The following is a 26541-nucleotide window of genomic DNA, read 5'->3' as shown; positions in this document are numbered from 1 at the left end:
CCTAAATGCAAGTGAGCTTGCATTTACAACTTCATCTGGCAGCTCATTCCACACTCCCACCACTCTCTGTGTGAAGAAGCCCCCCCAATGTTCCCTTTAAACTTTTCCCCCTTCACCCTTAACCCATGTCCTCTGGTTTTTTTCTCCCCTAGCCTCAGTGGAAGAAACCTGCTTACGTTCACTCTATCTATACCCATCATAATTTTATATACCTCTATCAAATCTCCCTTCATTATCCTATGCTCCAGGGAGTAAAGTCCTAACCTATTCAACCTTACTTTGTAACTCATTTTCTCAAGTCCCGGCAACATCCCTTGTAAACCTTCTCTGCAATCGTTCAACCTTATTAATATCCTTCCTGTAATTTGGTGACCAAACTGCACACAATACTCCAAATTTGGCCTCACCAATGTCTTATACAACCCCACCATAACAGTCCAACTCTTAAACTCAGTGATTAATAAATGCCAATGTACCAAAAGCTCTCTTTACTACCCTATCTACCTGTGACGCCACTTTTAGGGAATTATGTATTCCCAGATCCCTCTGTTCTACTGCACTCCTCCGCGTCCTACCATTTACTTTGTATGTTCTATTTTGGTTTGTCTTTTTAAAGTGCAAAACCTCACACTTGTCTGCATTAAACTCCATCTGCCATTTTTCAGCCCACTTTTCTAGCTGGTCCAGATCCCTCTCAAGCTTTGAAAACCTTCCTCACTGTCCACTGCACCTTCAATCTTTGTATCATCAGCAAATTTGCTGATCCAATTTACCACATTATCATCCAAATCATTGATATAGATGACAAATAACAATGGACCCAGCATTGATCCCTGTGGCACACCAGTAGTCACAGGCCTCCACTCAGAGAAGCAATCCTCCACTACCACTCTCTGGCTTCTCCCATTGAGTCAATGTCTAACCCAATTTACTACCTCATCATGTATACCTAGCGACTGAATCTTCCTAACTAACCTCCCATACAGGACCTTGTCAAAGGCCTTACTGAAGTCCATGTAGACAACATTCACTGCCTTCCCTTCATCCACTTTCCTGGTAACTTCCTCGAAAAACTCTAATAGATTGGTTAAACATGACCTATCACACACAAAGCCATGTTGACTCTCCCTAATAAGTCCCTGTCTATCCAAATACTTGTAGATCCTATCTCTTCGTACTCCTTCCAATAATTACTGACGTCAAACTTAACGGCCTGTAATTTCCGGATTACATAAGTTTAATTACTGCTAGAAGGTTTTAATATAGTTATCTTAACTTGTTTTCTAATAAGGGACACATTGCTGCCAAAATTTCACTTTACCCAATCATCTCCAGCATGTACAGTACTTGTCCAAGCAGTTGTACATATTTGGGAGCTATATCCCAAAATTCTTGCATTTGTTTCTACTTGCCTTATATAGAAACATAGAAACATAGAAAACATACAGCACAATACAGGCCCTTCGGCCCACAAATTTGTGCTGAACCTGTCCCTACCTTGGAACTACCTAGGCTTTACCCATAGCCCTCTATTTTTCTAAGCTCCATGTAGCCATCCAGAAGTCTCTTAAAAGACCCTATTGTTTCCACCTCCACCACCGTCGCCGGCAGACCATTCCACTCACTCACCACTCTCTCTGTAAAAAAACTTGCCCCTGACATCTCCTCTGTACGTACATCCAAGCATCTTAAAACTATGTCCTCTCGTGCCAGCCATTTCAGCCCTGGGGAAAACCCTCTGACTATCCATGCGATCAGTGCCTCTCATTATCTTGTACACCTTTATCAAGTCACCTCTCATCCTCTGTCGTTCCAAGGGAAAAGGCCGAGTTCACTCAATCTATTCCCATAAGGCATTCTCCCCAATCCAGGCAACATCCTTTTAAATCTCTGCACCCTTTCTATGGTTTTCACGTCCTTTCCTGTAGTGAGGTGTCCAGAACTGAGTACAGTACTCCAAGTGTACTGGAGGACCAGGGTCCTCTATAGCTGCAACATTACCTCTCAGCTCTTAAACTCAATCCCATGATTGATGAAGGCCAATGCACCATATACCTTCTTAACCACAGAGTCAACCTGCGTAGCAGCTTTGAGTGGCCTATGGACGCTGACCCCAAGATCCCTCTGATCCTCCACATTGCCAAGGGTCTTACCATTAATGCTATATTCTGCCATCATATTTGACCTACCAAAATGAACCACCTCACACTTATCTGGGTTGAACTCTATCTGCCACTTCTCAGCCCAGTTTTGCATCTTATCAATGTCCTGTTGTAACCTCTGACATCCCTGCACACTATCCATCACACCTCCAACATTTGTGTCATCAGCAAATTTACTAATCCATTCCTCCACTTCCTCATCCAGGTCATTTATAAAAATCACAAAGAGTAGGAGTCCCAGAACAGATCCCTGAGGCACACCACTGGTCACCGACCTCCATGCAGAATATGACCCGTCTTCAACCACTCTTTGCCTTCTGTGGGCAAGCCAGTTCTGGATCCACAAAGATTGGATCCCCTTGGATCCAATGCCTCCTTACTTTCTCAATAAGCCTTGCATGGGGTACCTTATCAAATGTCTTGCTGAAATCCATATACATTACATCTACGGCTCTACCTTCATCAATGTGTTTAGTCACATCTACCTTCATCAATTATGTCTCCCATCCACCTTTTAAAATATTGGTGGTTCTCTGTGTCACCCTCTGCTGCTTTTCTTCTTGAAAAATCTGTCTTTCTTTCCCTCGGTCTTTGCCCTCACTCTGCATCATTAATTTTCATTGCTTGTCCTCCAGCTGACTGTCTAAATCCAATGACCACTGGTTTACCCACCCATATTCACAGCACCTTCTTTCACCTGTTACTATTGTCTTCATCACAATGGAAGTAATCTCTAATTGCTTAATTCATTCCCATTTCTAGCTGTGTTTTGCATAGTTCACTGGGAAAGAAGGGCTGATGAAATCATTTATAATTTTACTTTCAAACTTCCAACCATCCATATTTATCTCTAACAGTGTCTTCAAGGGAACTTGTAGACTACTTTGAACCAAAGTTCAAAATAAATTTGTTATCAAAGTGCATATATGTTACAATATACTACCTTAAGATTTATTTTCTTGCAGGCATTTACTGCATAAAATCAAGAAATCCAGTAGAATTTTATGAAAAACTATACATGAGCAGACAAAGACTGACTGACCAATGTGTAAATGGACAAATAAAAATAATACTGAGTACATAAGTCCTTGAATGTGAGTCTGTAGGTCATTGAATCAGTCCAGTGTTGTGGTGAATGAAGTTCAGGAAGCTGTTGGTTGTAGGGTAATAACTGTCCCAAGACTAAAACTTTCCACTTGACATCTCTCTTCTTCCTCTTGCAGACTATCCTCCTGTTCTCTTTCCATCATCAGTCTTTCTGCCTTTGCAGAATCTTTTCTTGGAAAGTGGTTATGTGATCCTGTCGTTGAGTACTGGATTTACACAGCACAGTCAGCCAGTTCAACAGCCCAACCTGTCCAGTCCACCCAAGTTTCTTAACTAGTCCTAGTTGTCTACATTTGGTTTCTCTTCCTAAAATCCCTTCTTATCCATGTGCCTGTCCAGATGTCTTTAAAAAATTTGCAAATGTAACTACCAGATCTTCTGGCAGCTTGTTCTATATACAGACCATTTTCTGTGTGAAAAAGATGTCCTTCAAGTCCCCTTTAAATCTTTCCTCTCTTACCTTAACATATGCCCTCTAATTTTGGACTTCCCTATCCTAAGTAAAAGGCTGTGGCTATTCACCTTATCTATGCCCCTCATGATTTTACAAACTGCCATAGAGTTATCCTTTAATCTCCTATGTTCTGGAAGAAACTCTTAGCCAATCCAGCCTTTCCTTATAACTCAAACCCTTCAGACCCAGTAGCATACTTATACCTTTTTTTAACACCCTGTCTAGTTTACCTTTGGTAGGGCAATAGAGCTATATGCATTAGATCACCAAGTGCCGTCCTATCAATGTCTTGTAAAATAATGTCCCAAATCTCGTGTTTATTTAAAACGTAAACAAAGTAACAGACCAAAGTAAGGTTGCTTTTTGAAATCGATATTGCTTAAGTCATGGAAGGTTGAATGTAGAACATGGTGAATAGTTCTACTTGTCTTTTTTAGTGGGGGGAAGCTGATGCTGCCCAGTTACTGGATATTTGAGCAATGATGTGAAAGGGCTTGCAGCTGAATGATTCTGGTGGAACTAAAAACTGCATCAATGATTGATTGTTAATGTGTCATTACTGCTTACACGTTGTTCATTTAGGTGCACTCTTTCCCCTCCCTGGGAGCTGGTTTGCTTTGTTTTGCAAGTGTCTTATAGTTTTGATTACAATAGAATATGGTAATGTTACAATTATATTTTTCAGCTCATTCGAGGTATTACTCTAGGTATTTCCATAACAATCAGAACATTAGAATGGCTGTCTGAAATTCAAAGCACTGCTACATTACATCTGTCTAGCAATTTCACATTGTGTAGCATACCTCTTGAGGAGCAAATGACTTTAAAACAGATATTTATAACTTTTGAGATATTTAACAGTATTACAACAGTGACTATATTTCAAGAAACTTTTATTAACTTTAATATACTTCAGGATAATATACTGGTTCAAAAGATCCCATTCAACTGCTAGTTGGTCTGCCTTTTGCTTTTTTTTAACCTTTCATTATCTGTACAGAAAAGATATCGCCTACATAGCAAACATGCTTGCTGGCAAAACAATTATACTATTATGGTCTGTCTACAGGGTGCAAAATTTAACTAAGGAGCTTGTTATTTGCTTCCTGAGTTAATCTTTACAATTAATTCACATACTGTGATAAAACTGTCCATGAAATACATGTAAAACTTGAAAGAAGTAGATAAAGAGATTGTGGATACATTAGTAGTGATCAATCAAAAATCACTGGATTCGGGAATGGTTCCAGAGGATTGGAAAATCACAAATGTAACTCCACTGTTTAAGAAGGGAGGGAGGCCAAAGGTAAGCCTGACTACAGTGATTGGCAATATGTTAGAGTCTGTTATTAAGGATGAGGTTTTGGGGTGCTTGGAGGCACACAATAAAATAGATGGCAAAAGGCATTGCTTCCTTAAGGGGAAATCTTGCCGGACAAATCTTTTACAATTCTTTGAGGAAATTACAAACAGTATAGACAGAGGAAATTACAAGCAGTATAGACAAAGGAAAGTCAATGGATATACTTTACTTGCATTTTAAGAGGCCTTTGACAAGGTACAGCACATGTGGCTGCTCAACAAATGTACTAGCATGGACAGAAGATTGGCAAAAAGTGGGAATAAATGAAGGCTTTTTATTTGGCTGCCGGCGACTGCCGGGATCAGTGTTGGGTTCAATGCTTTTTAAATTATATATTAATGATATGGATGATGGAAATGATGGCTTTGTAGCCATGTTTGTGGTGGGGTAGGTGGTGTTGAAGCAAGGAGTCTGCAGAAGGACTTGGACAGATGAGGAGAATGGGTGAAGAAGTGGAAGACAGAATACAGCGTATGGATTCTTTAGCTGTGGAGTCCCTCTGTTCACAGATGATTGAGTTCATTTTAATGTAGTGCAGACCATTTTATATACTGAGGGAGTTCAGTATAATTGTGTTGTTAGCTGAATATATCCCCATCCTCTGCTAAGGTGGAGGCGTGGCATGAGCTCTACAACGCCATCGGTGACTTTCAAATCAAACACCCTGATGTATCTTCATTGTTGCTGATGATTTTAACCATGCAAACCTAAATTCCACCAGCCTGTTGGTTTTGCCACCAAAGGTGAAAATACACTAGACCTGGCTTATGCTAATATACCAGGTGAATAGGGAGCTGTTCCATGACCTCACATTGGGCTCTCAGGCTACATCCACACTACGCCGGATAAATCCGTAACTGAAGCTTTTTCTCTTCGTTTTTGCCCTCCATCCACGCTAAAACGGCGTTTTCGTCCCCCGAAACCAGAGCTTTTCAGAAACGCTTTCCAGGGTGGGTATTTTTGAAAACGCTGCTCGGGCAGATCAGTGTGGACGGAGTAACCGGAGATTTTTGAAAATGCTGTCAGATGGCAGCGCGCCATTTCATTGTTTTCTTGAACGCAACCTAACAATTTCAGAACAGACTGCAACGAGACTGAAGCCAGAAGAGTTAGAAATGTACTCACCAAATACTTTGACCCATAACTTACTGAATAAATAAGTATACTGTACTCACTTTGCCGTTTTCTGTCTTTGCTTGTATGAAGGTGGTTTACCTATTTATGCAAGTACTTCTCTGACAATAGATGTGTAACAGCCTAATGTAACATTATATGGAAATACAAGATAATACTGATGCAGACATGTTGTATACATTTAACAAGGTGCTTTATTAATGTAACAGGGTTGGTCAGTTTTTCAATGTTCAATCGTCAGCTGGGTCAATCTTTCCGTGAATTCCCTGTTGGTTGCCTCCATATGCTCCAATATTTGTTTTTTTTTTTAGTTTTAAGTTCTCCTGCGCGAGAGCCAACAGCTGTCCGTTGTTTTAAGTTTTTCTAGTCTGTAACTACACAAACGCGCACTTTCACGACAAGATTCAACGCCAAACCTGTCACTTGTTTTCGGTAGATGTGTCCTGAGCATGCACAGCAGGACGAAAGTCGCCGAAATCTCCATTTCAATGTGGATAGAGATATTTTCAAAAATGCATAGTGTGGACGCCTATCGTTTTTACGCGAAACCGGTGTTTTCAAAATTATCCGGTCTAGTGTGGATGCAGCCTCAGATCACTTGTCTGTAATGTTAATTTCAGCATATAAACTGATCAACTGGGCCATTCCAGTTCTTTAGGTGGTGAAAGGGTGCAATCTCTGCACTGCTTTCTATGAGGATATTACCATCACGAAACACATCTGGGTGAGGGTAAATCAGAAGTGATGGCTTACTGCAGAGGTACATGCATGGCTGAGGGATTGTGAAGTGGACTGTAGATCTGGGGATGTGAAATGCATTAACATCAGCCATTATGAAATGCTTCGAGTGGCTGGTCATGGAGTGCAATAAAGCCTTACTCCCGGCTACATGGGACCCTTTCCAGTCTGCTTATCGCTTGAATCAATCCACTGATGATGCCATTACCTCTGCCCTCCACTTTGCCCTGTCCCATTTGGAAAATGGGGTCTCATATGCCAGACTGCTGTTTATAGACTTCAGTTCAGCCTTCAACACCATCGTAACCCAGAAACTGTCCTCGATAGGTCTCAACACCTTCCTCTGTAACTAGATCCTGGACTTCTTAACAGAAAGGCCACAGTCAGTCCGTGTGGGCAGCAATGTTTCTGAGCAGTGGTGCTCCCCAGGGTTATGTGCTCAACCTGACTGTGTCACGGGATTCAGCACAAACCGTGTCATCGAGTTTGCGGATGACGCAACAGTGGTTGGCCTCATCGACGATGGTGAGTCAGAGTTCAGAGAGGAAGTGGAGCGGCTGGTGGATTGGTGTGAGAGGAACAATCCAAGTCTGAACATGAAGAAGACCAAGCAAATGATTGTGGACTTTAGGAAGGTGTAGATGAACCATCTCCCTCTGCGCGTACATGGCTCCTCCATAGAGAGAATTAAGTGCACCAGGTTCCTGGGATTTCATATCACAGATGACCTCACCTGGTCCCTCTATGTTACCTCCCTGAGTAAGAAGGCACAGCAGCGCCTCCACTTCCTGAGGAGACTGAGGTAAGTGAGGCTCCCCCTCCCCCCATCCATCCGAACTGAATTTTACAGGAACACTGTAAAGAACGTCCTGACAAGCTGCACCTCCAACTGGTATGGGATCAGTCGAGCATTGGACCGGAAGTCCCTACAAAGGACTGTGAGAATAGCCAAGAGGATCATAGGGCTCTCCCTTACATCCTTCTGGGACATTTATCAGGAGTGCTGCGTATGCAGGACCCTTAGTATTATCAAGGATTCCACCCATCCATCCAGCATCCACTTTAACCTTCTACCATCAGGCAGGAGACTCCGATGCATAAAGACAAGAACAGTTAGGATGGGAACAGCTTCTTCCCTCAGGCCATTAGGCTTCTGAGCTCCCTGCCGCATCGCATTCAAAGTGTCACCGGATAATTTGTTCTGTACCCTACTATATTTAATTCATGCACTTTACTTTGTTTATTTATGCATAATTCACTTGTAGATTTAATTCTTAGTTTCCTAAGTCATTGTGTTTTATGTGTACTACTGTGCTTTACACCCTGGTCCGGAGAAACGTTGCCTCTTTTGACAGTATACATGTATATGGTTAAGTGACAATAAACTTGACTTGGGAAGTGTCTGTTCATGCACTTTGGTAGAATGAATAAAGGCATAGATGAGTTTCTGAACAGGGAGCAAACTCAGAAATTGGAGGTGCAAAGGTACAATAAAGACACACACTTGCAGTACCACAAAAACTACTCATTCATCCGCTTATTCAACAGCCTGTTTCTGTGCTGTAATGTTTTATGGTTCTATACCACAGGCTCTCTCTCTCTCTCCCTAATAAGGGAAAAAGAGATGTCCCCATTTCACAGCGAGAGGGGAGACATAACAAACAACTCATTGATTTATGATGTTAAAAGTCTGTTGTGTAGCCTTTTCCGAGCTCTGTGCCCAGAGAGTTAGCCCCAGAAAGGCCCAGCTCTCTGGACACACAACCCCCGGCAGCTAACCCACTGCTTCCGATGTTCCATGTTCTCCCACAACACTTCAGTCAGGGGCACTGGCCTAGAATCAGCATGTCTCCAGAGCCATGAAAATCCAGCACCCTGAAGGCATGCTCGCCTTCCAGGCTGCCCCCTTGGGATATCGAAAACCGGCCGGTCGTGAGGCCCTGACAGCGGGTCCCATTCCTGCAAAGAACTAAAGTCAGAGTGTAACTCCAGGTCAGGGTCTTTAAAAGAACCGTGAAAAGGAAAAAAAGATATGAAAGTTAGAAGTAGAACTGTTTCCGAAAATGCAAGCAAAGGAGTCGCCGTTGTGCGCCATCTTGACTCTGCTCTGCCTCCTAAAGTTACCTTGCAGATTGAGTTGGTGGGAAGGAGGGTAAATACAATGTCAGCATTCATTTTGAGAGGAAGAGAATATAAAAGCAAGGATGTGATGCTGAGGCTTTATAAAGCTTGGATCAGACCACACCTGGACTATTATGAGCTGTTTTGGGCTCCATATCTGAAAAAAGGATGTCCTGACATTGGAGAGGGTTTAGAGGAGATTTATGAGAATGATCCCAGGAATGAAAGGGTTAATGTGTGAGAAGAGCCTGTACTCACTGGAGCCTAGAAGAATGGGGGTGGGGGAAGTGGTGAGATCTTATTGAAACCTACTGAATATTGAAAGACCTGCACAGAGTGGATATGGAAAGGATATTTTGAATAGTGGGAGAGTCCAGGACTAGATAAAACAGCCTCAGAAAGGAAGGACGTCCCTTTAGAACAGTGTTGAGGAGGGTTTTTTTGGAGAGGTCAAATCCCAGGTGTCAGATCTGTGGAATTCATTGCCACAGACGGTTGTGGAGGTCAAGTCACTGGGTATATTTAAAGTGGAAGTTAACAGGTCCTTGATTAGTTTTGGCGTCAAAGGTAATGGAGAAAAGCCAAGAGAATGGTGTTAAGAGGGAAAATAAATCAGCCATGGTTGAATAGTGGAATAGACTCAGTGGGCCAAAAGGCCCAATTTTGTTCCTGTGCCTTAACCTGTGATCATCTTTTCAACAGTGTTCTTTCTATTGACATTTAGTACTTGAAATTTCTACCTTGGAAAAAATATTACGAATGTCCCCCTGTCTGTACCTCTGATAATTTTAAACTTCTGTCGGGTGTCCTCTTAGCCTCCAGTGCTCCAGAGAAAACAACCCAAGTTTGTCTAGCTTATCCTTATAGCACACGCCCTTTAATCCAGGCAGCATCTTGGTAAACTAATTCTCTACCCTTTCCAAAGCCTCCATATACTTCTTGAAGTGGGGTGGCCAGAACTGAACATAACACTCCACATGTGGCCTAACCAAGGTTTTGTGTAGCCCCAGTATGACTTCTTTTCTTACCAACAAAGGCACTTAAGCCATATGCTTTCCTTACCATCCTATCTACTTAACATTGTCCCTTTCAGTGACCCATGGACTTGAACCCCAAGATCCCCCTGTAAATCAATGTTGTTAAGGGTCCATCCACAAATTGTATCCTTTTCCCTTGCATTGACCTCCCAAAGTGTAACTCCTCACACTAGCTCGGACTATACCACACCTGTCATTTTGTGATGATGATAGATCAAAGGCTGCAGAGAGCTGAGAAGAACTCTTCATGGGGAGCCATAGTCACAGAGGTTATTATATGAGTCCTGATGAAGGGATGCAGAGGCTGGTGGGGTAGAAGGTGAGAACAAGGAGAACCCTATCCCTGGCAGGGTGGTGGGAGAACGGGTGAGGGCAGACGTGTGGGAAAATGAAGAGGTCTGGTTGAGAGCGGTGTTAATGGTGGAGGAAGGGAAGCTCCTTTCTTTGAAGGAGGAGAACATCTCCTTCATTCTGGAAAATGGTGATACTGACAAGGACACAATTCACAAGTGAATTTTTTTAGAACAAGGGTGGTGATGAAAGAAAGTTTGATTGTACTTGGAGACCATTAATAATTTGGTGTTGGTGGGGTTGGAGTGACAGAAGATTTATTGGATGGTAATCAGTTTAGCAAGAAACAAATTGAGGTAGTAGTAAAACTAGTGAAAGGCTTCCTTTCATATTAAAAGTACAGTATACTAATTTTTGTTAAGGGTTTCAAGCTGTGTACATGCATCTACTGATGCTTCTGGACACATCATCAGTGATGTTTCTGGAATCATCGGGTGTTTCGGGTCTTTCAACATCATACACCCTTCTCCAGGTGACCCAGCCAGGGCTGATCAGACCCCAGCTTGTGTCCAGATGGAGTACAGTATACTAATTTTTGTTAAGGGTTTCAAAAGAAGCATAAGGCTGACCTGTTTATTAAAATAAAATACACCAAAATTGTCTTCTGATTTAACATGAAACTTAAGTAGAGCAAATATCAGTAGTCAAAGAATAACAAATTCTATGGGAAAATGCATCAATGAATTGATTACTCTTTTAAGATGTTATTTAAATTAAAGATGACAAATGCAGGGAGAATTTTTAACTGATAAACTCAGCAGCAGACAAACAGGTTTCCTTTGTTATGGGATACGTGGCTAGGAATGATTTCTTTCAAGGACACATCTGTGTAAGGAAAGTATAAAGTTGCCAATAGTGGGCCATTGTTCATGAATTTCTTCATTAGTCTCTCATGGTTAGATGACTTAATTGGCTAACATGAGAATTGTAGTTAGTAGTTAACAAAATGTTAGTTGTCAGTGAGGCATAACAGCTAATTGAATCAGATAAACAATGAAATGTGGATTTTTATGTGTTGAGTTGGAAAAATTATAAAGTCATTTTTGAAAGATACCTCTGATTTGAAAAATCTAAATAATGTAAACTTCAAAAGCTTGAGAGCTGCAATTGGTTAATTTCCAAAGGAATCTGCAAATGTGTATGTATAGTTTATACAGCTATTTGATTAGATGAAACATTGAAAAGGTCTTTCTGCAGTCTGTCAAAATTGCTCACTATTCTAGATCGTCCTGAAATGCAAAGATAAGCACTAACTTCTTACTTCTACTAAAACTGTCTTCTCAAACAGCTCTCCCGAATGCTCTCTCAAGTATTTTGACAAATTAATAAAGTCTAGTTTCGGAAATAAGATGTTAGCTAAAAGCAGATTACTGACCTAAACGAAAATGTTGGTGACAGAAAACAGAAACTACGAAAAGAGAGGAAATGCTCAAATTGATATCACATGACAGTATTTTAGAAGGATGTGGCCTCAACTTTTCTCTGTATGGTGAGGCCACAAATGAATTGTCAGGTAGATATTATTGTAAGTATTGTGAATAGAAGCATTACGTTAGAAAGCAATATTAGTAGATTAAGTAAATGAACAAAACTGTTGAAGAATGTGCAGATATCATATTTAACTCGTGTGTCCTTATTTATACCTCCTCTAGTCAGATCATCCATGAGTAACAAACCTTCATCACCTTTTAATTTGTTTTAATTTTCTTGTCTTTATCCTATCACAGGCATTCACTTTATACTTTCTAACTCTTCCTTTTAAAGCTCAAAACTTGAAACTTTGGTTTCAAATACGAGAAAATCTGCAGATGCTGGAGATCCAAAGCAACACACACACAATGCTGGGGGAACTCAGCTGGTCAGGCAGCATCTATGGAAAAGAGTAAACAGTCGACATTTTGGGTGACTTGGCCCAAAGGTTTGGCTGTTTACACTATATCATAGATGCTGCCTGACCTGCTGAGTTCCTCCTGCATTTTGTGTGTGATATTTTGGTTTCTTACTTCTCCAGTTTGGATGGAAATCCATGGGCCTGACACGCTGACTCTGCAGTTTTCTTCGGAATTCTCTACCTAATAGAGCAGTGAATGTTCAGCTGCTGGGCAATTTAAAAATGAGATTGATAAATTGTTATATTATGCAAACTGATAGCAGATGAATGTAGTGCTGAGGTAAATATTCAGACCTGATCTGAGTAACTGATGGAATGGACATGAGGGACAAAAAAGACTTCCTCCTCTTTTTTATGTTTCAGTTTACCACATTATAAAATCTGTCACTTGTCTGTTCTTCCTTTGAGCTCATTTATTACTTCTGATTACTTCCTCTCTTGCTTCTGCTGCTTTATATTTCTCATTTCTCATCTTGCCTTTTTTTATAGATAATTTCAGTTATGGATACTAGATATAATAACGGTGACCAGTTTTAGGACTGCAGAAGTTCTGCCAGTAGAGTTGGTATTAGAAAGCAATATTAGTAGATTAAATGAATTAAGCAAGTTGAAACATTGAAAACGCAGGGCAGTGTCTTAATTTATTTGACAGCCCCAAAATTCTAAACTCCAGAAATCTGTTGTAGCGGTGAAATGTCGATAAATGTAGTAGATTGAAATGAAAGTCATCACAAGCATTCTGGGTTGTTCTGTTTTGGTGTATTTAAAGCATGTCACGAAAAGGAGCAAAGAAAGTATAAGTGTTGCAATGTGCATGTAAGAATTTTTAATGACACTTTTACATTGTGTTATAAATGTGATGGTGTACAAAGAGAGCAGGAAATATTAATGTGGCTCTTTGTGAAGAATTATGAGTACTGAGGACTTTGTAAGTCAAAATAGCAGTTAAGCATTTTAAGGGCAGATAACCGTGAGTAATGTAAAGTAATTATTCATCAGCATTGTTATGTATCAGTGGGTGAGGATTGGTAACAACATCTCCTCCTCGCTAACCATCAACACAGACACACCTCAAATGTGCTTAGCCTCCAGCCCTATTCACTATCCGCACTGTGTGGTTAAGCACAGCTTCAATCCCATGTACAGTACAAATTCACTGATAACACCATCGTTGGGCGAATCACAGCTGGTGATGAATCAGTTTACCCAAACAAGGTACCTGGTTGGTCTTGAACACTCAATCATTCAACATCAGTAAGACTAAAAATCTGATTGTAGACTTAGGAAAGGGGAAGGAGGATGAACATGAGTCAGTTTACATTATGGGATTGACAATGGAGAGGATCAACGGCTTAAAATTTTTGGGCATCGACATGTCAAATTACCCGTCCTGGGCTTTGCACATAGATGAGATCACAAAGGGAGTGCACCGGTGTCTTTTTTAGGAGGTTTGGCTTATCAGCAAACACTCTCATAAACTTCTGCAGCCGACCTATTGAAAGTATCCTGAATGGTTGCATCATGGTCTGGTGCAGTAATTCATATGTGTAGAAAAGAAGCTGCAGAGAGTGGTGGACTTTGCCCAATACATCATAGGCATATTGCTCCCCACCATCTACAGAAGGCATTGCCTCAAGAAAGCAACATTCATCGTCACAGATGTCCACAGTCCAGGTCATGCCATCTTTTCACAGCTACCATTGGATAGGAGGTATAGAAACCTGAAGTCCTATGCCACCAGGTTCAAGAACAGCTCCTTCCCTTTAACCACTTGGTTCTTGGATCAAATGGCACAACTTTAATCACTATAGTTTGCCAACACTAAGTTTGTTTTGCACTAAACTAGATTTTTGTTTGTACTAATTGTGTTCCTTTTAAAAATTGTATAATCTCTGTTTAATTAATATTTTTCTTGTGAATATTGCTTAGATGACGTGCATGTGAAGCTGCTGCACCCGTGCATATGACAATAAACTCAACTTCAACTTTGAACTTGACCGAGATATTTACAAAGCACTCCCTTTTATATTTGAACAGAGAACAAAGGCAACAGCATTGGCAGCTTACCCATTCATAGTTTTGAATGAATTGTTAATAATTCTCCCTTTAGTGTTGAAAGGCCTTACAGAACCTGCATTTGTGATAGCAACTAGCATTAATCATTCTAATAAATTTCTTGTCTGTCTCTTCCACCTCTATCTTCTTTTCCCAAGCATCAGCTATACATTATAGCAGCACTTAGGTGTTTGAGTTCACAAGACTCTGTTCAAGCCATTCTCGATGCAGAATCAAAGGAATATAGTTCCTTAGAGTCAAGAAATGACTTTCTTCCACAAAATGGAAGACCTATATGTAAACACAAACAAGAGAAAATCTGCAGATGCTAGAAATCCAAGCAACACGCACAAAATTCTGGAGGAACTCAGCAGGCCAGGCAGCATCTATGGAAAGAATACAGTCTCTTTTCCATTGATGCTGCCTGGCCTGCTGAGTTCCTCCAGCAGTTTGTGTGACCTATATGTAAATGCACACCTGCATACACACTAACCCAGGGGTGGGCAAACTTTTTGACTTGTGGGCCACAAAGAGTTCTAAAATTTGACAGGGGGCCAGACCAGGAGCAGATGGACGGAGTGTTTTGGTAATACACCTCATAAGAGAAAATAAAATATCATGGGATATGTAGAAAACATGTGCTTTAATTTCAATTGAAAATGAACAAATGCATTACAACAAAATATCTGTCTTTGAAGTCCCATGGTATTTAGCTATTTATTGAAATGACTTTTAAAACACTGAAAATTAAATGAATAAAATACAGCTTTTTTAATAGTAACAGTTATTATTTTAAAGCACTGAAAATTCTGTTATCCTTCAAGATATTATCATCATCACTCTCCTCCTGACTGTCTTTATTTCAAAAACGGTAGGAGATGCAGGTCTACTTGTCCTGCTCCTTCTTATTCAATTGTCCCCTGTGCCAAAACTCAACAACGACCAGCACAAGGACAGAACAGTGACAGCGCGCCAGTATGCGGAGCGCGTTATTTGATCTGGAGCGCATTTTTTATTTTGAGAACGTACGTGCACCTGCGCACTACTCATGTCCATCACTTAACAGAAATGACATGTAACATGTAAGGCTTATTGAAAAGAATATTTTCAAATGCATTTTTTACATAACACAACGAAGAAACTTATTTTTAATTTCAGTGGGAACAGTGTTGTTGGTCTCCCTTTTTAGCCAGCGCATCAAAGTCTGGATTTAGTTTTGTTGTGGTGAAAACGCCAGAATTGCGGGGAAAAAAACGTTAACAAGGTTTATTAATATAATTTCATCAAATTCTGCGGGCCGGATTAAAAAGCTTAACGGGCTTTTTATGGCCCCCGGGCCGTAGTTTGCCCATGCCTGCACTAACCACATATAGGCACAGTATACTCACATACGACACATACCAGCCATGGCTACAGATACATTAATAATACACATGGATGGCAGGCATATGTGTCATCCTCATTTGTCTGACCCCCCCCCCCATCCCCACCCTCACATTCCCCATTTTTACCTTCCACCCAACACGTCTGCCCTCATTTTCCTTTCTCCCACAACCTTTAACGTGTTTTCCCCCTTAGTTTCATCACCATTTCTTTTCTCAGCAATTGTGCCCCCACCCCCTTTATTAATTTCAAGTCTAGTTTCATTTATATGTTCTTGTTTAAATCTGTCTGTCTTCAGTTCTGCACTTGGCTTTATCTTTTGTTGAAAAGTATGGAAATTTAACTAGTATCAATTATTACGGCTAAATAATTCCTGACATGCTGTTTCACTGGCCACATATTGTTACTGTCAATTTAGACCTTTGTCATTAATGTGCTGTCATGTCTAAACAAGAAGTAAATTTGTACTTTTCATCACATTATATGTAATGTTTTGAAATGAGTAGATCCAACTATTTGTGAAATACTGAAGAGTGAAATATCACAGTGAAGTTTCTGTTTCTTTGCATAATGCAAATCTTATAGGAAATATTGTGTAAAATCTGTGCAGAAATTGGGTTATTGGATATAATAAAAAATATAACCTTTGCACATGATGCACCATCAATAACTCACTCTGAGACGTAAAGGCGAGGTATTGGCTTTTATTGACTGGAAGAAGGATCAAGCAGTGATTGACCACCATACTACATCCTGGGCTCAGACCTCCATCACCTTTATACAGGGGTCTGTGGGAGGAGCCACAGGAGCAGTCAGCAGGGGGCGTGTCCAGACAGGTATATGTAGTTCACCACAGCACATTCTTACACTAGCTCTCTGACTACTATATAGGTAATAGTATAGCTAGAAAGTTTAAACTGAGAACCTATCTTACTAAAGATTTGTGTGATTTACTTTATGGTGTAATTTTATAGCTCTTTGCACTATGAGGACAAAATGAAATAGGATTCTAAATTCCTGCACTTCAGTCCATGAGCTTCCTTTGCAAATTTCCAATCTGTCTCTAAAATATAGCATATCTGTTACTATTCGAGTTGCTTGACATTTTCCCACCGATGTTTTTCAACTTGTTCATCAATTGGTCACTCCTTCAGTGTATTTGTGTGTCTTAGATTTTATCATGAAACTGATAACTTGAAGGTCTTTGCATATTAATCAAATATATTGGTCATCTGAAATTGGAACAAGGTTATGCCAGTGTTATGCATTATATTTAACAAGTAAACCTGCACTTCTCAGGCTATTACATGTAGTGTATAGCATTATCATGGAATTGAATTGTATGGCCTTAATTATATTTGAAATAAACTAATATACTATCTCAGGAAGAAGGATACAATCTTCAATATGTGGCATTTTCACTTGGCAAGTTTGTATAAAGACTACGATTGTTATTGAATGAACTCTCATAATTTCTGCTAGGCTTTTCCAGTTCATATTGGAGTTTTCTGCCCAAATGAGCCAAATATTATAAACTACTGAGCATAATATTTGACGGAGAAAACACAGCTCAAAAATTCACCATCCTGAATGAAAAAAAATTGTCCCAAGATCACGTAAGGAAAAGTTAAAGAATGTTGTGAAGGCTGCTAGTTTGAGCTTGGTATTGGCGAAATTTTAGTGGAGTAATTAAGCAGCATAATGTTTCATTTTGCAGTTCAACCCTTATGCATGTATACTTACCATAGGTGCTGAGATGTCATGGAAAAGTCTTACAATGGCTCAGCTGTATTTTTGTTCAAGATGAGGCTTATTAGTGCAATATGCATGTCAGGGCTTGATCCATTCATTAGAGCGACAGTTTGATTTCACAAAGCTGACACCCACACCCCTGTCACTTGGTAGCTGATTGGTTCCGCTGCAAATTTTTACTGCATGTAATTACAATAGTGAAAAGCAGAACCATAAATAGATTCTGAAAATACAGTTGACACATGTCTGGTGATTTTCCTTCCTAGGCAATATGCCAGTTCAGGGTTGTGTGATGCTGAGTGGATTGTTAGTTCAAAGACCTGGTAAAATTACAGAGGATCATTGTTGCAAAACCCAAATGACTCTCATAGGTGTGCAGAATAAAATGCACGTGAATAATTGCTGATGGCAAATTCTTGAGGCCTTCTTTTATAGCAATATTTGATATAATTAAAATGGCTTTAAGTTACTGTAAGGGCTCAGTGTTAATTAATATTTGTACCGGTACTTTGTTGTTGGAGGTATTCGGTATCCTGTTTATGTTACTTGAAACTTATTCAGGAAACTTAGCATAATTATTTAATAATTGATTTGTATGACATACTTAAAAAGGAAAAGATTATCTTTCCAAACAAGAATTGTATGTAACCTTGTCCCTGTCATGGGTGAAAATTAGGCATTTTCAATAATTAGCAGAGCCTTCATGCTATTCATTTAACTCTTTCATTTCCAGAAAAAATACTTTGCTTATATATGTTTTACTTCATTTAATGGTGTTGATACAGGTTTACCAGTATCATTGAGTATCTCCACAAGTACCTGTGGAGATTCTTTCTGTTTATTTGCAAGCCTTGGTTTTGCCTGTTGACAGACTAATTAATGAGAGGCATTACAATTGAATTTGATTCTGTTTTCATCTGACCTTTATAAATGGAAACCTTGAATGAAGGTGATCAGTCTTGAAATCCTGCCACGAAAGCCACCTATCTTATTTCAGTAATTTTCCACAGTCCCGCCTGAAGTAGATTGCTCAACTACCCACTGTATCAGGTACCTGAGTCATTGGAAAACACTTCTTCCTCTTTCTGTTACCAAATGTGTGATTTATTTTGGGCAACTCCCACAAAACCACTGTTGAAATTTTAACTAAGCAGTTCCTAAGTTAATAAAATTATTAACCTACAGAATGGCACCTCTTTTTTTTAAGGTTTCTTATTTTAAAAAGCAGATCTCTCATATTCTTATTTATGCAACTGAATAAGCAAACATATCACAATTTTTTCTAACAAGAAAATCCATGGATCAGTACAGGATTTGTGTTGAGAAAGTGGATTAAAGCCAGAACATAGAATATGGTCTCAGAGTTTCTGTGCTTAAGAGTTAGCATTCTATCATCTGTCCTTTAGTAATATCATATTTATTAAATTACAGTATTATTTATCAAATATTCCTGCTGAAAAATACTGAAGGCTCAACATTAAATTAAATCTTCCATAATTAAATATCCTTTTGACAATTGTGGACCAAGTTTCCACTTGTGGATCGATTAGTTCATTGAGGTAAGAATAAAGGGAAGACTTCAATATCAAACCAAAAGTATGCTAAAAGAGGTGAGTTTAATAGGTTCTGGGTGAAAAATAGATGATAGAACTGGAGTGCAGGGGAATAAGATTGTAAAGTATGATGATAAGCAGTTACTAGCATGCTGCCAATCATGAGAAAGAGTAAAATGCACTTAAAACTGGAGTCAGTTGTGGGTTCTTAGAGAAAATGTTCTACCTCTGGAGATGGATGTAGAGTTAGAGAAGGACAGATTAAAGAGGAGTTTCACTACAGGATGATCTTATTTTTTTGTGGCATTGGCAGACAAAAGGCTGATTTATAAATGTTGGACTTGATCTACTATTGGGAATGTGCAGCAAAAATTTACATGAGGGAAATCATATAGAAAATGTTGGAGGATAAATTGACCAGCAGAACAATGGAATAAAGCAGAATGAAACTGAATTAGAGATGAATAAAATTACTAAAGTCTCTGAATAAAAGTGTGAAAGCACTGCTGAAGATCTAACATTGAATAGTCTGATTTAGTCTAAGACATTCACGTAAGAACATTTGACGAGGGAATTAGATTTGCGGTATGTACAGGTTATGCCATCATCTTTCCCAGTGGTTAAGCAGATGAACTTTTAACTCATTCAAAACTGCATTTTATTCAAGTGGACTGACAGCGTAGAGAGAATGGAAGGGTTGGATAAAGTGGAACACTTGCAAATTGGCATACTATATTGACAAGAGACAAAGCTTTGATCCAGAAGTCAGGGCTTTGGAAGGATGCGTTGGGGATTATGGAGCTAATACTGCATGATTGGGATAAGAAGCCAATTTTAGAATCAAGAGTTGAGTGAAGCTGAACAAGGGAGGACTACATCAAAGACCACAGAAGTTGGTGAATTAAATAGATAATACTAAGAGAAGAAGAAAATTACTAGATATGGAATAGGAAACATAATTTGGAAACTGGAAGCATTATGGAGAGATAGTCATTGAAAGCAGGATGGGAGGAGGCCATGAGGGTTTTGGATAAGAGGCATAATGTAAATAAGCCGATCACATTTTGAGTAGGAGAGGGCAATAAGGAGTTAATCTTATTATAAGACAGAAGTGTATTTTTAGAGATTGCTAGAGGTAAGCAGTTGTAGCTGAAGGAAATCTGAAAAAAACCCAGGAAATTCTGAAAATTTGTTATCTGGCATGCTAATATGCCTTTACCATTTAGCTGTGTCTTGATTTCCATTTAAGCACACAGGTAAAACTGTTTCTTTTCATTTTTCTTTCTTCTGATTATTCTAAGCTTTTATTCTGTTGCAATATTGCTCTGTTTTGACAGATATTCTCCATATGCAACATTAATAAATTGAGAAATTGGATTGGTTAGTTTGAAAAAGAACACGCATCAGGTACTGATGAAGTATCTCAGCCTGAAGCATCAACTCTCTATTCCCCTCCATATATGCTGCCTGACTTGCTGAGTTCTTCCAGCAATTTGTGTGTTGTGCAGGACTTCCAGCATCTGCAGAATCTCTTGTGTTTCTAATTTTAAAAAATTCTTTTTCCTTCAAGTTATCACTGAAACTTGTTTGTATTCACTAAATGTAGAATATAGCATGAACAAATTAAATTGAATAATCCTTTTTAAGGTAATTTTGTGCTTTACATAATGTTTCAATGTATTTTTCTAGATGTATTTAAGAGTGGACAACTAGTACAATTTGGTTGAATAGGTTTATGACAAAATGAGAAACATTTTAAACTTTATATAGACCACTAAATTTTAGTAACCTGATTTTGTGTAGTAGTATTGGTGGATAGTAATTAGTATCTTAATTGATGCTTTAAAATTAACTAATAGCAATTTTGATTGAAATTAACATTGGCCTATAAAAGGTGTCAGATGTTGTCACAAGCAGAGACAGTGGTTGCTAACTGCCTTCTTTTGTCCAATCTCTAAAAGTTAACAACTGCCCTGTGTGATTTTGATAGGGTATGCCAGGTTTCCTGTAAAGCTGCAGTGTGAAGCCAGGAATCCCCAGTCCAGCTCAAGCCCATTAAAGGAGCATACAATGATGTAATCATGCAATTTACATTAAACTTAGAAGTCCCATGCCAGGCACTGGCTGTGCAGCAGAGGTAGGAGGACATGGGTTCCTTTATTATAATAGCGTTATTGATCTGGGGTGCTTCCATAATAGCAAACTTATCTCTCCCAATACTGGGTTTGGGCCTGCTTAAATTGCCATGGTCTCAAGTGATATCAGGCCCTCTTGGGCCAATCTCCAGAAAGGTAGGGTTTCACCCAGTCAGTGCATGGGGACACCAACTCTGGAATCTGTGAACTGTAAACCACACTCCAGGGAAAGTATGCACAGTCTAAGAGACACCCTGGAGCAGTTCTGCATTAAGCTAAGCCACAATAAGTTATTCAAAGTATCCCATCTGTGGTAAACCATGTATATCTGTCTGGACACGCCCCTCTGCTGACTGCTCCTGTCGCTCCTCCCACAGACCCCTGGATAAAGGTGATTGTGTCTCTGCTCCTCCCACAGTCCAGGGCAGTCATCCGGCATGGACCTGCTCCGTTTTACTGCTAATAAAAGCCTTTCAGTATTTACTCTACTTCCAGTCTTTTGGAGTTATTGATAGTGCATCACCATCCTCAGTGGAATCAGAATGCCCTACAGTATACTTTGTTTTCTTTTTGTTTTCTTACCTGCATGTTGTCAGAGTAGACCTTGTTGTTCACAGGTACTACCCACAGCAGGTACCTTTCACAGTTTATTTCTTAACACTCAGGAAACAATTTGGGCAGCTGATGTAGAAGTGCACAATGATGATTAAGTTTATGTGAGTGGTGTCAGCTTTCATCACAATGTTTTGTAAACTGTCAAAAATTTTGCGGACATTTTGAAGATAATTTTTCTGTAAACTTCCTCAAATTTGTAACTGCTTTAGTTAAATGGAAAGTTCCTGTGAGCGTTGAACACGTTGCATTATGGGATTAAGCTCTGAATTTTACACTGGTAATGTTGATCGACCCAACCTCTTTTAGTAATGTTCTCCTTCCTCCCAAATAATATTTTTCCTAAGTAATGTTGTCCTTGATCAACACTGAACAATTACCATTTTATATTGTGGATTTACATTCAATAAGCTAAAACTGTTAAATTTATGTCCTCTTGAATAACAGAAAGGAAATTTGAATGCAAGCGCCAGTGAAAACACAGTACTGAATTGCCCTTTAGATGAGTTTCACTGTCTGTTTCCAGCTTCAAATTTTTAAAACAGGTTCTCAATTTTTCTTTGAATTAATAAAAAGAAATGTCATGGTTATTTTTTCTAAGAGAGTACATAAAGTTAGAGATCTAATCAAGCTCGTAAATTACAATATTGTCTATCAAAAGAAGAATAAAAAATGTTTGAAAATTTCAGGTAGAGAGAGGACAAAAAGAAAGTTAAGAAAAATAGGAATCCCTTATTTCTGAAGCAAATAATTACTGAATTTTCATTGCTGTGGAATATTTTCCCAATGTGCAAATTCCTGGAAATGGTCAACTACAGATATCAATCTTTAATTTCTCAGTATGGAAGCATAATGAACTAAATAAGATTAGTTAATTGCCATGGGATTAACGTACGATAATGGATTGACCAACACAGGGCCTCAAAGGATAATTATCCAGTGCATCAGCCATGCCCAAAATTTTTTTTGTAAGTTTCCATGCTAACCTGATATTGAAAACACTGTTAACATTTATGGGCAGGATGTCTGAGGAACTGCTCCTAGGCTAAAATATTACGGTAATTGGTTTCTCTTTCTGTGGATGCTGCTTGACTGGCTGAGTTCTAGCATTTTCTGATTTTTGCTAAGAGGTACTTATCTGAATTAATGACAAGTAAATGACGATCACATCAAACAGGAAACAAGTACAGAAAAATTACCTCAAATTGCAGTGTGCATGAGAAATGCAGTTTGCAAAAAGTTATTTTCAAGGCACAAAATGTTGTATATTTCCTAAAAAAAAACCTACAGTGATTATGTGAGGCCCACAGAAGCAATGTTCTATCATGGCCCAATACATCATATGCAATAAAATAATATTTGCAAACTTAAAAGAATTGAAAAGGCCTTGTTGACAGACTCCACCATTGAAGTGCTTATAGCAGGAGTCAGTTCAGCACTGGTTTGAGGAAAGATTGCTGTGGATCGTGGCTGGGCTAAGTTAAGGAGAAGGCAAGTTATGGTGGGTGTGTCCTGCATTCAGTCAGGGAAGCAAAGGGTTAGCTAGTGGGCTGTCATCAGGTTCATGGAAACTAGTTATTCTGGGGTCTAACAACATCAGTATTGTATTGAAATGGAGGAAACAATCACTAAGAAAAATACTTAGAACCTGCCTTGGAATGGACACTTGTAAACTAGATTCAATCAGTTTCCATTTAACCAATAGATAAAAAATCTCATTCTCCATTTAGGGTTGTCTTCATTATGCAGAATAACTTGCACAAGTAACTTCAAAACATGTATTGCATCCCATATGAAGTTACTTTGAGTGTCTGGCAGTCTCATGAACAAAGAGCCTGCATATTCAACATCCCTCCACGTATTGCATGAAAACAGTGCACAGTGAAAGATGGTCAAGGATACCAAGATCTACATTTTTAAGTGGATGGTGTAGTACTGCAGTGTTTTTTATTGACAATGAAAAGAATTACAATTTGATGCTTGTAATGAAGAATGTGCTGCTTCACAATCAGGCTACTCATTCTAAGCAGTCAGCCTATCACCTGTGTTATCTCCTTGCCAGCTATTCTTTCATTGGTAATACATACTCTGAAATGAGAATGATTCAAAAATTTTTTGAAGGAATGTTAAATACTTAGTGCCTGAAATCAAAATTGTTATCTTCGTAATTGAGTGCTTGTTATTTGGCATTGCCAGGTCCTTTGAATGATCAGCATAATATCCAGAAGCAACTATTTTCTAGTAGCTAATCTAAACAGCAAAGATCAAGTCAAATGTCTCAGATTTGACAAAATTACGCTAATTGGTTACATATGAAGACAATTGTTATTTCAGTGATAGAAAGATTCAAGGTAGAACTTGAATATTGTAAGTCTTCACATAAAACTTTATGGTGACTCTGGCGTTAGAGCTTGTAATAAATTATATATCTTTAACTGTGGATACATCTAGAGTTTGAGACTTGTCTATAAAAAGTGTAGTAGTGTCACCTGAGGTCGCAGACTTCTAAGGAAGGGGTTTTGTGTTCCATATACTACTTGCTGCATTTTATTTTTGAACTGCCTTCATCTGGTAATAACTCTAAAGACCAAATGTCTGGCACCTGTGTCTGCTCAATTGAAAAACCTGGCTTTGCTATCTGTATTTCATAAGTAGAGTTACCACATTGTCGGATACATTGGAAATGATAAAATATCCAAAATCATAAACTTAGTTCTATTTTACATGTTTGTGATTTTACTGTACATTTATCCAGTGGCACGTTTGTGATTTTACTTTATCCAGTTGCAGATTAAAAGACCTTGACCAGCACCCTATGTGGCTAAGGCTTCTTGTGACTAAGTCAATGCTACCACACAGGGTAAATGGGCCAGTTTGTCATATGTGATTGTGGGAAATGGATGAAATGAGATTAAGTAAATCAAAGAGGAAAGTGAAATACAATACAGAATATGCCAATTAGTCATTGCCAAAATTTAATTATTTTTTTTCAAGTACAACTCAAAGCATGTTATTACGTTCAGAGTTAAGGTCAAAGGCTAATTCTCCAAGTCAAAAATCAACGGTTCACATGTTCCTCCCTCCCTCTGAGGACAAATATTTCCCACTTATACAAGTCAAGAAGTTGGGCACAGTTCCTCCTTGTCCATTCTCAGTAAACATGGACGCTTTCTCCAAATTCCAGTACTTCTCATCCACCTGGGCCTCCATCTGATTTCTTACTTTCTACAGATCTATTCATTGCTGACTGCTGAAAGAACATTGATTACTTGTCCTTTGCAGTTTTGAGTTTCTTGAAAGTTGTTGCAGCTGCATTCATGAGGATAGGTGGAGTGTATTCCATCAAACTTTTGCCTTGTCCCTTGTCCATGGTGGAAAGGCATTAAGTTGCCAAGAAGTGAGTTACTAGCTTTTGATCCAACCTCTGATCTGTTCTTGTCGGTGCAATGTGTCTGTGGCTGGTCTGGTTGGGGTACTGGTTAGTGGTGACCACAGGATATTGTTTCTGGGGAACTCGGCAATGGTAATGCAACTGAATGTCAAGGACAAATGATTAGAACCTCTGCTGATGGAAATAATTATTGTCTGATACCTTGGATACTTGACAATATATTGTCTAGATCTTGTTGTATGAAAACATAGGCTACTTCATTTGCTGAGGAGTTGTGAATGGAATTGAATATTGTGTAGTTATCAGTGAATCCATACCCACTTATAATATTTGGCTAGATGGAAAGTCATTGAAGTAATGGAAGATGGTTGGCAGTTCCCTAAGAAACTCTTGCATTGATGTTCCAGGGCTGTGGTGATTAACCTCTAACGTTGATAATAATTTCTTTTGTGTGAAGTATGGACCAACTACTGAAATACTTTCTGTTTGATGCCCATTGTTCAGTTTTACCATGGTGCCCTCTTACCACACGTGGTCAATACTACTTTGGATAGTCACTTTCTCTCTAGAATTTAGCCGTGTGGTCCATGTTTGATCCAAGTTCTGGAATCAAGTGGTAGCTGAGCATCAGTGTGTATATTACTGGAGAATGACTGCTGCTTGATAGCACAATCAATGACACCTTCCATCACTTTGATTGGAGGGTAATTAGCCAAACTGATACGTCTGATTTTTGTGAACTTGGCATATTTTCCACATTTTCAGGTTGATGTCAGATGTGTATTTGACTACAGTATATTCCTTTAAAAGGATGTAGAACAGTACACAGAGGAACAGATCATTTGGTCCACTATGTTGTGTTGAATTAAGTAAATTAGTAATGAAGTGTCACCTGAACTAATCCCTACTGCCTTCACAATGTCAATTTCCTTCTATTTCATGCATATTCAATAATCAGTCAAAGAGCCTCTTGAATTTGTGTTGCCTCCACCATCACTCCATCCTGCACATTCCAGGACCCCACTACTCTCTGTGAGTTGCCCCAACATCTCCTTTGAAACCACCCTGCCCCCACCTTAAATGCATGCCCTATGGTATTAAATATATAAACCATGGGGAAAAGGTCTGTCTCCTCTAACTGTGCCTCTCATAATCATTCATCAGATCTCCCATCAGCCCCTGCCACTCCAGAGAAAACAGCCCAAGTTTGTCCGATAGCTCCTAACAATATATGCTCTCTAATCCAGGCAAATCCTATTTCCTATAATGAAAAGGCCATAACTGAATGAAATATTCCAGATG

The 26541-nt window shown here is 39.1% G+C and overlaps 1 protein-coding gene across 5 annotated transcripts in view; it reads left to right on the top strand.

Annotated features, from left to right (window-relative positions):
• The window catches only part of LOC140727788 (cyclic AMP receptor-like protein A), a 191548-nt gene that overhangs the window by 77487 nt on the left and 87520 nt on the right, over window positions 1-26541 (top strand). The window lies entirely within an intron of this gene.

Source organism: Hemitrygon akajei, chromosome 5, assembly GCF_048418815.1.
Source record: "Hemitrygon akajei chromosome 5, sHemAka1.3, whole genome shotgun sequence".
NCBI classification, from domain to species: domain Eukaryota; kingdom Metazoa; phylum Chordata; class Chondrichthyes; order Myliobatiformes; family Dasyatidae; genus Hemitrygon; species Hemitrygon akajei.
This window is presented reverse-complemented; position numbering and strand designations above follow the sequence as displayed.